The sequence below is a fragment of the Saimiri boliviensis genome, chromosome 1 (genome assembly GCF_048565385.1).
Source record: "Saimiri boliviensis isolate mSaiBol1 chromosome 1, mSaiBol1.pri, whole genome shotgun sequence".
NCBI classification, from domain to species: domain Eukaryota; kingdom Metazoa; phylum Chordata; class Mammalia; order Primates; family Cebidae; genus Saimiri; species Saimiri boliviensis.
In genome coordinates this window covers 142,198,271-142,213,436 of record NC_133449.1, presented here as the reverse complement: position 1 = coordinate 142,213,436, position 15,166 = coordinate 142,198,271, and the positions used below count along the sequence as shown (strand labels likewise).

At 44.7% G+C, this 15,166-nt stretch overlaps 1 protein-coding gene across 2 annotated transcripts in view; it reads right to left on the bottom strand.

Moving 5' to 3' along the window:
- WWP2 (WW domain containing E3 ubiquitin protein ligase 2) overlaps positions 1-15,166 on the bottom strand; it is a 180,571-nt gene that overhangs the window by 36,832 nt on the left and 128,573 nt on the right. The window lies entirely within an intron of this gene.

Below are 15,166 nucleotides of genomic sequence, written 5' to 3'. Positions count from 1 at the left end.
ACCCTATCTCTACAAAAAAAAAAAAAATTTTTTTTTTAAATGTCAGATGTCTGGCACATACCTGTAATCCTACCTACTCAGGAGACTGAGGCAGGAGGATCACTTGAGCCCAGGAGTTGGAAGCTGAAGTGAGCCGTGATCATACCACTGCACTCCAGCCTAGACAACAAACCCCAACTCAAAAAAAAAAAAAAAAAAAAAAAAAAGCCAGTTGTGGTGGATCCCGCCTGTAATCCCAGAACTTTGGGAGGCTGAGGTGGATAGATCAGCTGAGGTCAGAGTTTGAGATCAGCCTGGCCAACATGGTGAAACCTCATCTCTACTAAAAATAATAAATTAGCTGGGTGTGGTAGTATGCGCCTGAAGTCCCAGCTACTCAGGAGACTGAAGCAGGAGAACTGCTTGAATCTGGGGGGTAGAGGTTGTGGTGAGCCAAAATCACACTTCCGCACTCCAGCCTGGGCAACAGAATGAGAATCTGTCTCAAAAAAAAAAAGAAAAGAAAGAAAGAAAATGCATACTGGGCATAAATATCTTCTCCCTCTGGATGCCCTTCTGATTTAAAGACAAAGGAGTAACAATATTGCCAGCTCAAGAGGCTGGTGTTCCATCTGTGGGGATTTGGCAGGGCCTTCTAGGACAGAAGGCAACCGACATACTATAGCTTCGCAGCAATTCTCCAAATGCCTTCTGTCTGCTCGGTAACAGAGGAACAAACCTGATACCCTCTTTATTCATTTGAATTTGGAAATGAAGAAAGTCCTGAGAAAGATATTTGGCTTAAGGATAAGAAAAAATGGAAGCGCTGAGAGCCAATGGCAGCAAATTTCTCTTGTATAACATTTGCTGCGAACTCGATGTAAGTAGCTGAGAACTCTCCAGCACTCCCTAAGAATTTAGCTGCATCTTTCCCTTCCTTGAAGACAGGTCTTTGGGCAGTTTTGTAGCACAAAAGCCCTAAAACTAGTATGGTCATTTTTCAGTCACTATTTGGAAAACTCTAATATTTGGGTGGGCTAACCCTTTTATAAAGACAAAGTATCTGTTTTAGCAATTGGAGCGTAAAAACAAAACCTAAACACATATTTCTTTTATTCCCAAAATTCTTTTAACTTTCATCTTATCAGCAGTCTCTACTTTTCAATCTTCTATAGAGCTCATTTGAGACATGGAGAGAAATACTGATTTTATTTCACTTTGGCTAATATAGATAGGCTAATGCTTCAGATTCCATGAAATAAATGTCTGTAACTGACACAGTGGTATTCCCACACACTGCCAGAAATGAAATCAGGGCTGAGTCCTCATCCCGTATATTCAACAGCTTCACCGGGTCTTCAGAGGACACAGGCCCAGACAAGGGCTCCCCTTCCATCTTTGATCGCAGCTGATGCTGGAAATGAAAGTCTCTCTTTCAGGGACTATTACTGTCCTGCAAAGCTCAATGTCCTTCTATGAACCCCCTCAATTGGCTTAGTGAGAAGAATAGTTGCCAGAGGAACAAGACCTTTCTTCCATTAACTTTTTTGATATCTACATTTTTACCTTTAATAATAGGACCCCTGCTGATTAAATGTTCCTGTGGGTCCTCCCTGATCCACAACCTGCCTCCCTTTCTCACAGAACTCTCACTCCTCCCTCACCTGCACGGCTATTCATAATTCACACAAATCTCTTCCCTTCATTCACGCAGCACAGTCGGTCAATTCTATCACCAACCGGACAAGCTTCCCGATTCCCATTCCTCCTCCGTGGCCACTGACCCACAGAGATGGCGCCTCCGACTGTTTTGGTTTGGCACCCCCCCATGCCAAGAAAGTAACACTAACATCAACTTTTCATCAGCATATCCCTGTCAGGCATTATATTTCGGTTCCTCATAAGCAACTCCTTCACACTGAGATTAAAGGGTTTTCAATCAAACTACCCATGGGTCTCCACACTGCATCTTGGTCACGTGGGTCATCTCCGTTCCCCATCCATAGCTTCCACTGATGCTCTCAGGAACAGTGTTCAAAGCACCAAGCTTGTTTTAGGTCCCTACCCAACATATTGCTCCTTGGCTTTCAAGGAGTAACATTCGCTTGGATCACGGACTACACGAGGTCTCTGTACTTGAAAGTACTTTAAAAGCAGTCACCGATTGCAATTACTCTTAGATAACTTTTCTTTTCCCTAAATTACCTTTGCTCTGACGGATTTTTGCTGACCTTTCTTTGTTCAATTGGGTAGCTTCCACCCCCATGCCCCAATCCACTCACAATTGCCATCTTCAAAGGTTAAAGGCTAAACATCTCCATCTCATTATCAAAACAACATCAACCATCTCTCACTTATGATATCGGAAAAGAAACTGAATGGTCTCCTTAACCATGTTACCTTGTCAAAAGCTTCCTAACGATCTTCAGGAAATTAATGCTCAGTTACTCATTGTTACAGTATCTGTTCAATCATTCTGATTGCCCTATTTCTTGGTCAGATTCACCTGTTTGAACAGAATCACCATTTCACCAAGATAGGATTAAGCTAAAAAAGATTATTAAAGCTGGGCAAAGAGTTCAAGTGAATATTAGATAAATTCTCCTCATTTATTTATTTATTTATTTATTTTGAGATGGAGTCTCGCTCTGTCACCCAGCCTGGAATGGTGATGTGATCTCAGCTCACTGCAACCTCTGCCTCCCAGGTTCAAGTGATTCTCCTGCCTCAGCCTCTTGAGTAGCTGGGATTACAGGCACACACCATCACACTTGGCTAACAGAAATTCTCTTTAAATGGCCCTTATAAATTGATACACCAAAGTGCTCAAAATGTCAATCTTGGTAAGAGCATTATCAACTTGTATTATTCATTAATTTGCTTACTTTTCATTGACACAGGCCCTGGGTATTATTAGTTAAGCTAATATCCACTTTCAATCAAAATCCACTCTCTCCATTAGAAAATAAGACCACACTGGAACCCTTACACACCCTAAAGAAAAGATGTCTTGCTGGTTACTTAGACAAAAATTAAACTTAGCAAGAATCTGCTGGAAGTATTCAAGTACTCTTAAAGCTGCCTCCACAGAAGTTCAACGCTCCACAAGGAGAAACTACTTAAAATCACATTTTCTTATTCTATGCTCCTAGAATCAATGTTTCTGAGACAAGTTCTATTCTTCCTGCAAGCTTTGGCTACTTCCGGGGAGAACCATAAGATTTGTTTCTTCCCTGGGGACGTTTTCAGGCTGTTTTATGAGTCAGAAATCTGTCTGCAATGGAACATATCTCCTGTACACTGTGTTTAGTTTCAGTAGGTCCTTTGTAAACCGGGTAGGAAATCTGTTAAACTCAGTCCTTCCCCCAAGGACCCTTTCTAAAATAAGAAACCAGCCTTTAAACCTAAGCACACTAACCTTTTAATAACTCAACAACCAGCACTTCATGCCCTCCAAACACAGGATGGCATGGGAGCAACTACCAAGACTCCTGAATTAAGTCTTTCTTCTTATCTTTTTTATCTTTGCCAAAGCTCCTCAATAAAAGTTGGCAACACTGGCCAGGCACGGTGACTCACTCCTGTAATCCCAGTACTTTGGGAGGCCGAGTAGGGCAGATCACCTGAGGTCAGGAGCTCAAGACCAGCCTGCCAACATGGTGAAACCCAGTCTCTACTAAAAATACAAAAATTAGCCGGACATGGTGATGCGCACCTGTAGTCCCAGCTACTCAGGAGGCTGAGGCAGGAGAACTGCTTGAGCCCAGGAGGTGGAGGTTGCAGTGAGCCAAGATTGCGCCACTACACTCCAGCCTGGGTGACAGAGCAAGACATCATTTAAAAAAAACAAGTTGGCAACATTAAAATATATGCATCTATAAAAAATTCTTCCCTCCCTCCCTTCCTTCCTTTCTTTCTTTTTTAAATAGAGACAGGGTCTCGCCATATTACCCATGGTAGTTTCAAACTCCTGGGCTCAAGCAATCCTCCTACTTCGACCTCCCAAAAGTACTGGGATTACAGGTATGAGCCACCACATCCAGCCTCTAAAAAATTATTTTTAACATTTTTATAGATAAAAGGTTGGCAGTGTAGGGAAAGTCACTCTAAAGAATAATCAATAGAGCAAAAATGGGTCCACTGTTTTCGAAGGGCAATTTGGCCCAAAAACCTTTACTATGTGAATATCCTTTATTTTTCTTGTGAATGCCCCTTAACTCAGCAACTTCCAGGACGTATCATAAGGAAATAAGTAGGTGTCAAAGATTTAGTTATAAGTGCATCTGTTAGAGCATGTTACAACAGTTACAGAAAAACTGGAAGCAAATTAAATGTGCCCAAATGGTGGATTAATCAAATAAGTTAAATTATGTTATTCCTATAACAGGTATTCATTTTTTGAAAATAACACTGTAGATAAATATTGACTTTTTCAAGTATTTACAATATATTTGGTAGAAAAGGCAAGTTTAAGGTAACATGCCTAAGACAATCAAAATTTTGTTTAGAAATTATATGTTATCGCTTCTCAGCCTTTTGGCTAAGATCAAGTGTAGAAATTAATATGTTGTTTTTCATCAAATCTAAAATGCCACTGATTGTAAGATTACTAAATATAGCACTAAGAAAAAAACACTGCCAGTTAAACCATGCCACCCCAATGCCTATAAATCACATATGGATTTTTTTTTAAAGAAGTTAAAATGTGAAATAACATACATATCAGAATGAATAAAATGTGGAATGTCTATAAAATTTCTGTTGTTGTTGTTGCTGTTGTTGTGGAGATGGGGATCTTACACGCTCCAGGCTGGTCTTGAACTCCTGGGCTCACGCAATCTGCCTGCCTAAGCCTCCCAAAGTGCTGGAGTTACAGGCATGAACCACCAAGTGTGACCTATAACATTTTTTTTTTTTTTTTTTTTTTTTGAGACAGAGTTTTGCTCTTGTTACCCAGGCTGGAGTGCAATGGCACGATCTTTGCTCACCGCAACCTCTACCTCCTGGGTTCAGGCAATTCTCCTGCCTCAGCCTCCTGAATAGCTGGGACTACAGGCACGCGCCACCACGCCCAGCTAATTTTTAGTATTTTTAGTAGAGATGGGGTTTCACCATGTTGACCAGGATGGTCTCGATCGCTTGACCTCGTGATCTGCCCGCCTCGGCCTCCCAAAGTGCTGGGATTACAGGCGTGAGCCACCACGCCTGGCGACCTATAACATTTTTATAACTTTGGAATAGGGAAGAATTTTAGACAAAACACAAAAGACACATGAAAAAGATTACAGATTTGGCTATTTAAAATTATTAACTCTTGTACAACAAAAGGCACCATAAAAAAGTGAAAAGACAAGCCACAGACTGGGAGCAAGTATTTGTGATCTGTATAACGGATAAACAATTTGTATCTAGCATTATTAAGAGTTCTCCAGATTGGCCGGGTGTGGTGGCTCACGCATGTAATCCCAGCACTTTGGGAGGCTGAGGCGGGTGGACCACCTGAGGTCAGGAGTTCAAGACCAGTCTGACCAACATGGTGAAACCCCGTCTCTACTAAATACAAAGAAATTAGCTGGGCGTGGTGGCACCTTTCTCTAATCTCAGCTACTCTAGAGGCTGAGGCAAGAGAATCGCTTGAACCCAGGAGGCGGAAGTTGCAGTGAGGCAAGATCACACCACTGCACTCCAGCCTGGGCAACAAGAGTGAAACTCTGTCTCAAAAAAAACACGCCAGAAATAACAACAACAAAAAATCCTGCAGATTAAAAATAAATATATGCACAGCCACATAGAAAGATGGACAAAAATGTGGAAATTTTATACCTATAAAAAAACAAGTATATGGATAAATAAATTTTTATCTACTCATATAACAGAATGCCATATAGCAGTTTAAATGCATGTCCCAAGTTTCATGTATCACTGTATACAGGGAATGAGATCAGAGAGTTCACGGAACTTTCAGCTGTATTGGTAACATTCATCAAGGGGTTAAAAAGAGGCAGTTTAAAAAAGACCCTTTTGAGGGCTGGGCATGGTGACTCACACCTGTTATCCCAGCACTGTGGGAGGTTTAGGGAAGCAGATCGCTTGAGCCCAGGAGTTTGAGACCAGCCTGAGTAACATGGTGAAACCCCAACTCTACAAAAAATACAAAAATTAGCCTGGCATGGTAGCATGTGCCTGTGGTCTCAGGTACTTGGAATGTTGAAGTGGGAGGATCACCTGAGCCTGGGAGGTCAAGGCTGCAGTGATCTGAGACCAGGCCACTACACGCCAGCCTCGGTGACAGAGTGAGATTCTGTCTCAGAAACAAAACAAAACAAACAAACAAAAAGACAGGAGGGTGACCCGTAGCAAATGCAGCACAGAGCTAAAGATGAGGCACTCACAGGTATTTCTTATATTAGTCTCCATTTGTATCTGCATGCTCACAATATGTTACAATAAAATGAATGAATTTTAAAAGCATACACTGGAAGCTTATCAAATTTTGGTAGATGCGTGTTATATGTGTATCTGTTTATATGTGTATGTGGTGCCAGGCAAATTGCTTAAGGTCTTCTCACGTGCCAGATGAGGATAAAAGCAGCTCTCTCACAGAGTGAAGACTGCATGAAATAATCCATGTAGGAAACTGAGCAGTCCCCTGCACCTTAGAAACACTTACAACACATGGTAGCTGTAGTTAGTGGTCGGAAAAAAACACACACAAGGTGCAAAAGAAACACCAATGATCAGATCTGGGTGGGTGTTTGTTATTGTTGTTATTATGTATTGTTCTCCTGCTTCCTTTTTTTTTCCAATTTCCATCAATGGGCTTTTTTTTTTTTTTTTTTTTTTTTTGAGACAGAGTCTCACTCTGCCACCCTGGCTGGAGTGTAGTGGTGTGATCTTGGCTAACTACAACCTCCGCCTCCCAGGTTCAAGTTATTCTCCTGCCTCAGCCTCCCAAGTAGCTGCAACTACAGGCACACGCCACCAGGCCCGCCTAATTTTTGTATTTTTAGTAGAGACAGTGTTTCACCATATTGGCCAGGCTGGTCTCAAATTCCTGACCTTGTGAACTGCCCACCTTGGCCTCCCAAAGTGCTGGGATTACAGGCATGAGCTACGGTGCCCAGCCCATCAATGGGCCTTTATAAGAAGATCAAAAAATAATCTTTAAAAAATTTTAAGGGCCACTGAGAATGTGTAATCACTTTTCCACTCATGTATCACTTCCTCTCCTTGGAAGCCAAGTTGTGTGCTAGGTACAGGGAACACAAAGACAGATACAATATTTCTTGCTCTTGAGGACCTCTCAGGAAAGTACAGTAAGGATGGACACGGTGGTTCACATCTGTAATCCTAGCACTTTGGGAGGCCAAGATAGGAGGATCCCTTGAGCCTCCAGGAGTTCAAGACCAGCCTGGGTAACATAACGAGACCTTGTCTCTACAAAAAATACAAAAATTAGCTGGACAAGGTGGTGTATGCCTGCAGTCCCAGCTACATGGGAGACTGAGGCAGGAGGATTGCTTGAGCTAGGGAGGCTGAAGCTGCAGTGAGCTATGATCACACCACTGTATTCTAGCCTGGGTGACATAATGAGACCCTGTCTCCAAAAAAAGGAAAGAGAGAAAGTGTAGTAGAAATGAAAATTAATAATTATGCATGAATACACATACATAAGGCAAAACCATCTCATGGCCCAGCCCCTGGTAACAGTAGAATTTTTGGATACGAGAGCTTAAGTTCTGAGATGGCAATGAGGAAGCCAGAAACATGCACTATTTCAGGTGACCTAAGCATGTAACAAACCCTGCAGAGTCACTAACTAAACCCTACTAAGCAAAGAACACACTGGAGGAAAGTCACAGATGCCCCCAGTGAAATCCTTTAATCTGATGCTCCTCAAAGAATGGTCCATAGCCCAAACTGTTACAGTTCTGCAACCAGAAAAGAACTAAAGTTTCTGAGCACTTAAAAACTTTTTTTTTCTTTTAACTGAGACAGGCTCTCACCCAGCTGTCCAGGCTGAATTGCAGTGGCTTGAACACAGCTCACTACAGCCTTGACCTCCACAACTTATGCAATCTTCCTGCCTCAGCCTCCAGAGTAGCTAAGACCACAGGTGCATAGACTTGATGGTGTTGTTTGTATTTTTTGTACAGATACGGTCTTGCTATGTTGCCCAGGCTGGTCTTGAACTCCTGGACTCAAGCAATCCTCATGTGCTGAGCAATCCCAAAGTGCTGAGATTATAGGCATGAGCCACTGCACTTGGCCCACTTTAGGAATTTCTGTACCTATCTGACATTGCTGCAATATCCACATATATGCTCAACAGATTCATCTCACTGAACAGAGTGTAGAATAAAAGGATTCACAATGGACAGAATATTTTAAAATAAAACAACACAACCACCAAAAAGGATCATTTTCTCACAAATAGTTTGAAGAAACGCAGTTTTAAAACTCCTTGGGTAAGCCTCTTTGGCTAGTGCTGAAGTTGAGTTTGGAATGAAATTCAACAGCAGCGGCTGGTTTATAACTTAGCAGAGAAGCTCCAAATTCCAATATCTCTTAGAGTGTCCCCACAAACAAACGTTAAAGAACTCTCACACGGCTGTCATCCTTGATAGTGACTTAAGGGCCATCTCCAGAGAGTGCCTCTGGATAGCCCTAAGTGGGCAGGGGGGTAGAGGAGATGGCAAATCCAAAAGATCCAGCAAACATCCCTCCCCAATTAATTCCACTCAGAGGTAGGAAACAGACAGGGCAGCCAATGGCTGCGGGAGAAAAAGCATGGTGTGAAATGGCAGAGCTGAGGTAAGTCGGCAGTCCAAACACAACGCCCTCCGTTATATAAGAAACCACAGCAGCGTGCCGGCTGCCAGGGCAAAATAATGTGCCTCTGTGTGTGCGGGACCGAGGGAGCTGCAGAGACTGCAAGGGACACGCTTGGAGTTTATCTAAGGCATGTACACACAGTTGGCTCATTGATAATGAGCATTCGGTCCCCAAAGTGGGCTGAGCTTTGAGAAAAAAAAAAAAAAAAACAAACAGATACAGGGGCCACTGACCAAAGCAGCCTCGCTTCCCATTGCCCATGGCCTGGACCAGTATCTCACCAGGCCCCCCAAACCTTCCTGGCAGCCTCCTTTCATAGACATTTGCAATCTGAAAATTTCAGACCCCCCCAGTTGGCTTCTTTCATGCCAGTTAATTTAAAAGCTATGGGAAGCAGGAGGGTTTACAGATGGGGACAGAGAAAAGGGTTGGGGAGTGCTGTATTTGGGCCTCTGCAGCCCGGGTTTCAGCAACCTTCAGTTCTTAAAACATGCAGACGTGTGTAACCACTTACGGCCAAAGTCTCATCTGCTGCATATTTCAAAAAGACAATGCAGCCAGGCATGGTGGCTCATGCCTGTAATCCCAGCACTTTGGGAGGCCAAGGCAGGAAGATCACTTGAGCCCAGGAGTTTGAGGTCCACATGGGGAACAGAGTGAGACTCTCATCTCCACTAAAGAAAAGAAAAAATAGCTGGGCATAGTGGCATGAACCTGTAGTCCCAGCTCTCAGGAGGCCGAGGCAGGAAGATCACTTGAGCCTGGGAATTTGAGGCTGCAGTGAGCCATGACTGTGCCACTACACTCCAGACTGGGTGACAGAGTGAGACCCTGTCTCAATTTTTTAAAAAAATGCAGCAACCTGAAAAATAGACCCAATGAGATCCGCAAGAGAACCTTGTTCCTGTGTCTCAGTAAGGGAGACTGAATGAGCTGAAAAGATAAACTTATAAAGACAGAGTCCCTTGGAGGCCCCAGAAAGCAATCAAGCTTAGTTCAAGTGCCTCAGTGAAGAGGAGCCGCGCTGTACAGTATGCGCCAGTGCAGGAAGAGTGTTCTGAGGGCCGGGTGTGGTGTGGCTCACTCCTGGAATCCCAGCACTTTGGGAGGCCAAGGTGGACGGACCACTTGAGGTCAGGAGTTCGAGAACAGCCTGGCCAACCAGGCAAAACTCCGGCTTTACAAAAAAACACAAAAAATTAGCCAGGTGTGGTGGCATGTGCCTGTACTCCCAGCTACTCGGGAGACTGAGGCAGGAGAACTGTTTGAATCTGCGAGGTGCAGCCTGGACAACAGAGTGAGACACTGTCTCAAAAAGAAAAAAAAAGGTGCCGGGCGCGGTGGCTCAAGCCTGTAATCCCAGCACTTTGGGAGGCCGAGGCGGGTGGATCACGAGGTCAAGAGATCGAGACCATCCTGGTCAACATGGTGAAACCCCATCTCTACTAAAAATTAAAAAAAAAAAAATTAGCCGGGCATGGTAGCACGTGCCTGTAATCCCAGCTACTCAGGAGGCTGAGGCAGGAGAATTGCCTGAACCCAGGAGGCGGAGGTTGCGGTGAGCCGAGATCGTGCCATTGCACTCCAGCCTGGGTAATAAGAGAGAAACTCCGTCTCAAAAAAAAAAAAAAAACAAAAAAAAAAACCCTGCATTCTGAATTACGAGAGATGCATATTTGAACCCCAAAACCAGTTCACCCAGTGAATGACAGCATTAGGCTCAACTTTCTTGCCCTTGGGAAGAAAACGCAAAATTGCTGTCATAGCTGTTCTTTCTCTTAAGAATCAAAGAAGCAAAAAACATTCACGAAGGAGAAGGAAAGGAAAAAACAAGATGACGTTTAAATGTATTCATCCATTCATTGCAAACATGTCGTGGAGGCCTACTCTGTGCCAGACTCCCAGCCATCTTGGTGTGTAGAGCCAAGAATAGCAGAGAGGCAGAAAACAAGCAATGATAGGTATGAGAAGAGTTACAGAGGAAGGGCACTCTTCCTCTTGTCTGCCAGGGATCGGGGAGGGAGTCCCGGAGGATTTACTGATTAAGCTGACGCTTGAAGATGTATAGGAACTAATGGACAACATGGCAAGGAAGGTTTCAGAAAGAGCGACCAGCATGGGGGAGGGCCCTAAGTCTGGAGGGAGGGTGATGCATTTGTCAAATTAAAGTTAAGTTTGAATCATGGCTTAGGGAGAGATGTGGAGAGTAGATCCCACGGAAAGCTTGAGGGGTAGGTGCAGTCACATTACACAGGCCTTTTTAGACCTTATTAAGGATTTGGAAATTTATCCCCGAAGACAATATGAAGCCTCTGGAGCATTCTAAGTGGTGAAAAGTCATGTTTCAGAGTCTATTTAAAAAAGTTAAAATAGGGCCAGGCACATTGGCTCATGCCTGTAATCCCAGCACTTTGGAAGGCCAGTGCAGGAGGATTGCTTGAGCCGAGGAGTTTGAGAACAGCCTTGGCAACATAGGGACACCTTGTCTCTATGAAAATAAACAAAATTAGCTGGGTGTGGTGGCAGGCGCCTGTAGTCTCAGCTACTCAGGAGGCTGAGGTGGGAGAATCACTTGAGCCCGTGAGGCTGAGGCTGCAGTGAGCCAAGATTGCACAACTGCACTCCAGCCTGGGTGACAGAGTGAGACCACGTCTCAAAAAAAGAAAAGTTAAAATAGACTGGGAAAGAACAGTCACTTGAGTGACAGATCATGGTAATTTGGTCTGGAACACTGCAAAAGCACGTAGCCAAAGTGGGCAGATTTGAGAGTTGTTTAAGAGACAGAATCACCGTTTCATTTAACTCTTCCCTGGATTCCCACTGTGTGCCAGGCTAGGCACATATGTGCTAGGTGTGGGCACACAGGGGCAAATAAGAAAGACATGATCCCTACCCGAATGGCACTTACAGTATGGTGCGGGAGACAGCCACTCAATAAAAGCAGTATGCAAATTACACCTGTGATCAATGTGAAGCCGCAGCAGTATGGGAGGCTGAGGCAGCACAGCCTGGAGGCCCAGAGGTAGAGCTTGATGACTGAATGGATGTCAGGGAGAGGGGAAAGATGTATGGTTCGAAGGTCGCCTGGGCAGATGGCGGCACCATTCCCAAGAGGGGGACTAGATTCTAGCCTGGATGGGATGGGTAAGATGATGAGTTCTGCTGGGCTGAGACAGCCATGTGGAACTGCCCAGGCAGTGAGTCAGGAGAGGAATGGGCTCAAGAGGCAGATACGGGATTTAGCATCAGATCCCAGAGGCAGCGAAGGGAGAGAATTAAGTGACCAGGGCAGGCATCGAGAAACAGTCTGGGTGCAAGAACTATTTCCTGTTTAGCACTGTATCTGCCATGCCCAGCCCCGGGCCTGACGTCTCTTAAATAGTAAGATGTATTTTGTCTAATGAAAGAATGAACAGTGTAAAACCTCTAACGTAGAACTTGGGCACTAGTAGGTACTCAATTCAGACGCTGCATTTAAATATCCTCATAAAAGATACAGGCATTCTGCAAACTCAAGAAGATGCCGTTCTTATGAGACGGCACTCCATTCCCTCTGCCACAACACACGCTTTCTTGGTATTGGAATTAGAAATGACAGATTTCATTCTCCCATTGATTCCCCTGACTCTGGAAACCTGAACACCAGGGGTAAATTAATAACCCACCTTGCCTGGATCTTTTAAACTTTCAAATAAGCTGGGGCGGGGCTGGCAGGGTTAAGAGCTGAAAGGATGGCTGTAGAAATCGTACTCTATCTGGCTTCCATCAGCCAACCAAAAGCCTGCCGTGCTCCCTCTTAGACAGTCGGCAGTACTAGTCAGTCTCCAGGTAGGTCTGATGATCTCCAGGCCCTGGGTCAGCCCACAAAACACTGCCCGTCGTCTTACTAGAGAAGAGCACGTGGAAGGCCGTCTGGGCTGGAAAACTGGGTCTCCGACACCCTTCTCTGGGCCATCACACATGTTCAAGCAGGGAGCAGCCTCCCCAGGCCCACACGTGGGCGTTGTCACGTTCTAAATGCCCCAAGGAAAAGATGCTGTTCAGGCTCTACCTCAGAAACGTGTTTCAGCCTCTGGCAGGATGAGGGAGGGGAATCAGCTTCCCTGGGCTGCTCGATCTGCCAGACTTAGAATAAAGAGCTTTTCAGAGCCTGGAGTTTTCCAGCTGCCTGGAAACAGGAAGTACCCAATCCCCGAGAACAGTAACCCTCACACACGCCCTACATAAAGACACGTTGAGCCATTAGCCCTAATTGCCTGTGACTGACACAGGAGTGAAGCCGGTCTTCCAGGCATTCGCTCAGCGGAAAGAAAACAAATAGCTCACTGGGGACCCAGGCGGCCATTTTCTCTCCTTTCTGCCAAAATGATCCTGCTCTGTTCCCCCCAGATTATAACATACAGCCTTGAAATTATAAACAAAACGAAGGTCTTTCGAGTATTCCTTACCACATACGAAAGAGAAATAGCTCCGTAGGGAGTAGTTGGACACAAAGCAATGGGTTAGTGAGCTTTTCGCTTTAACCTTCGCTAAAATCAAAAACCTCGCAAAAGAACATCTCAGAGCTGCCTCTCAATACTGCCAGTTCTCGCCAGGTTGGAGGTACGAAGGTATGTTGAACAGGACTTTCCCAAGAGAGGGGCGTTAGGTAGTGTGGTGCCTGCTAGGAAAACAATACCTACGTGGTAAAGGTCACATAGGCCTTCAGATAAAGGATTTTTGTTTTGACAATTACGTTTTTGAAAATGTCTTAAGCCAGGCTAGGCAACTTGGCGAACCCCTGTCTCTACAAAAAAAAAAAAAAAAAAAAAAAAGAATATTACTTGGGTATGGTGGTGTGTGCCTATAGTCCCAGCTACTTGGGAGGCTGAGGTGGGGAATTGTTTGAGCCCAGGAGGTCGAGGCTGCAGTGAGTCAAGATCACACACACTACTGGACTCCGGCCAGGGCAACAGAGTGAGACTCTGTCTCAAACAACAACAACAACAACAACAAAGAGAGTAGCTTAAGAATAATACAATAAGGAGATGTGATAAGGGAAGGAATAAAAAGAATAAAACAGCACCTTGTAGTCAAATAAGAGGCCTTAATCCCTTCCTTTTCCTTTACGAATTACAAGGGCTCATAGGACACACGCCACCAAGCCATCATCAGCCAGATCACCAGCAACTAGAGTGACACAGATGTGGGTTTCCTCCGCACCAAACTGATAACCAGGATAGGCAGTGGGAGTGGCCCCAACCATGATGGGAGCTGCCGAGAAATGACTTCATCTCCCGGTTCAGAAGCATTCTCTTCCTTTATGGCCCCTTCACAACCACTTGAAAAATATCACTTAGCAGGTGTAACACCCACCATTCAGTGAGGGCTTCATGTTCACCATCTTATTTGAGCCCCTTAACTTTCTGAGGAGATATGTATGGTGATTATCTCCACCATACTGAAAGGCTAAGTCATTCAGCCACGGTCACATGGTGAGGGGGATTCAAACCCAGAGCTGTTTCATTCCCAGGTCCATGCTTGTAATCTCCACTCATGATATAACCAAACTTGAACTTCTCTTTGGCTTACGAGAGCTGTCTTCTTATCATCCAAGGTCTTTGCTGTCAGATTTATTTTTTAATTTTTTAATGTTTATTTTTGAGACAGGGGTCTTGCTCTATAGTCCAGGCTGCCGCAAGTGGCATGATCACATCTCACTGCTGCCTCTAACTCCTGGCTCAGGCGATCTTCCTACTTCGGCCTCCCCAGTAGCTAGAACTACAGGTACAGGTCACCATGCGTGTGTGTGTGTGTGTGTGTGTGTGTGTGTGTGTGTGTGTGTGTAGAAAGACAGGGTCTCACTATATTGCCCAGGCTGGTCTCAACTCCTGGCCTCAAGTGATACTCCCAGCACAGCCTCCCAAAGCACCAGGATTGATGTGGGAGCCACCACACCATGTGACTGAACTAAAAGATGGCAAGAGGACCAGGTGTGGTGGCTCATGCCTGTAATTCCATCACTGTGGGAAGTCGAGGCAAGTCCCGCCTCAACTTCCCAAAGTGATGAAATGACTTTGGTCAGGAGTTTGAGACCAGCCTGGCCAACATGGTGAAATCCTGTCTCTACTAAAAATACAAAAAAATTAGCCAAGTGGTGGCATGCGCTGTAGCCCCAGTTACTCAGGAGGCTGAGGCAGAAGAATGACTTGAACCTGGGAGGCGAAGGTTGCAGTGAGCCGAGATCGTGCCACTGCATGCCTGGGCAACAGAGCGAGATTCCAACTCAAAAAAAAAAAAAAAAAAAGATGGCAAGAAAACTGGTAGCTTATGCTAACTTAAGTCCCAGTTACGAGAATAACATACAGCTATA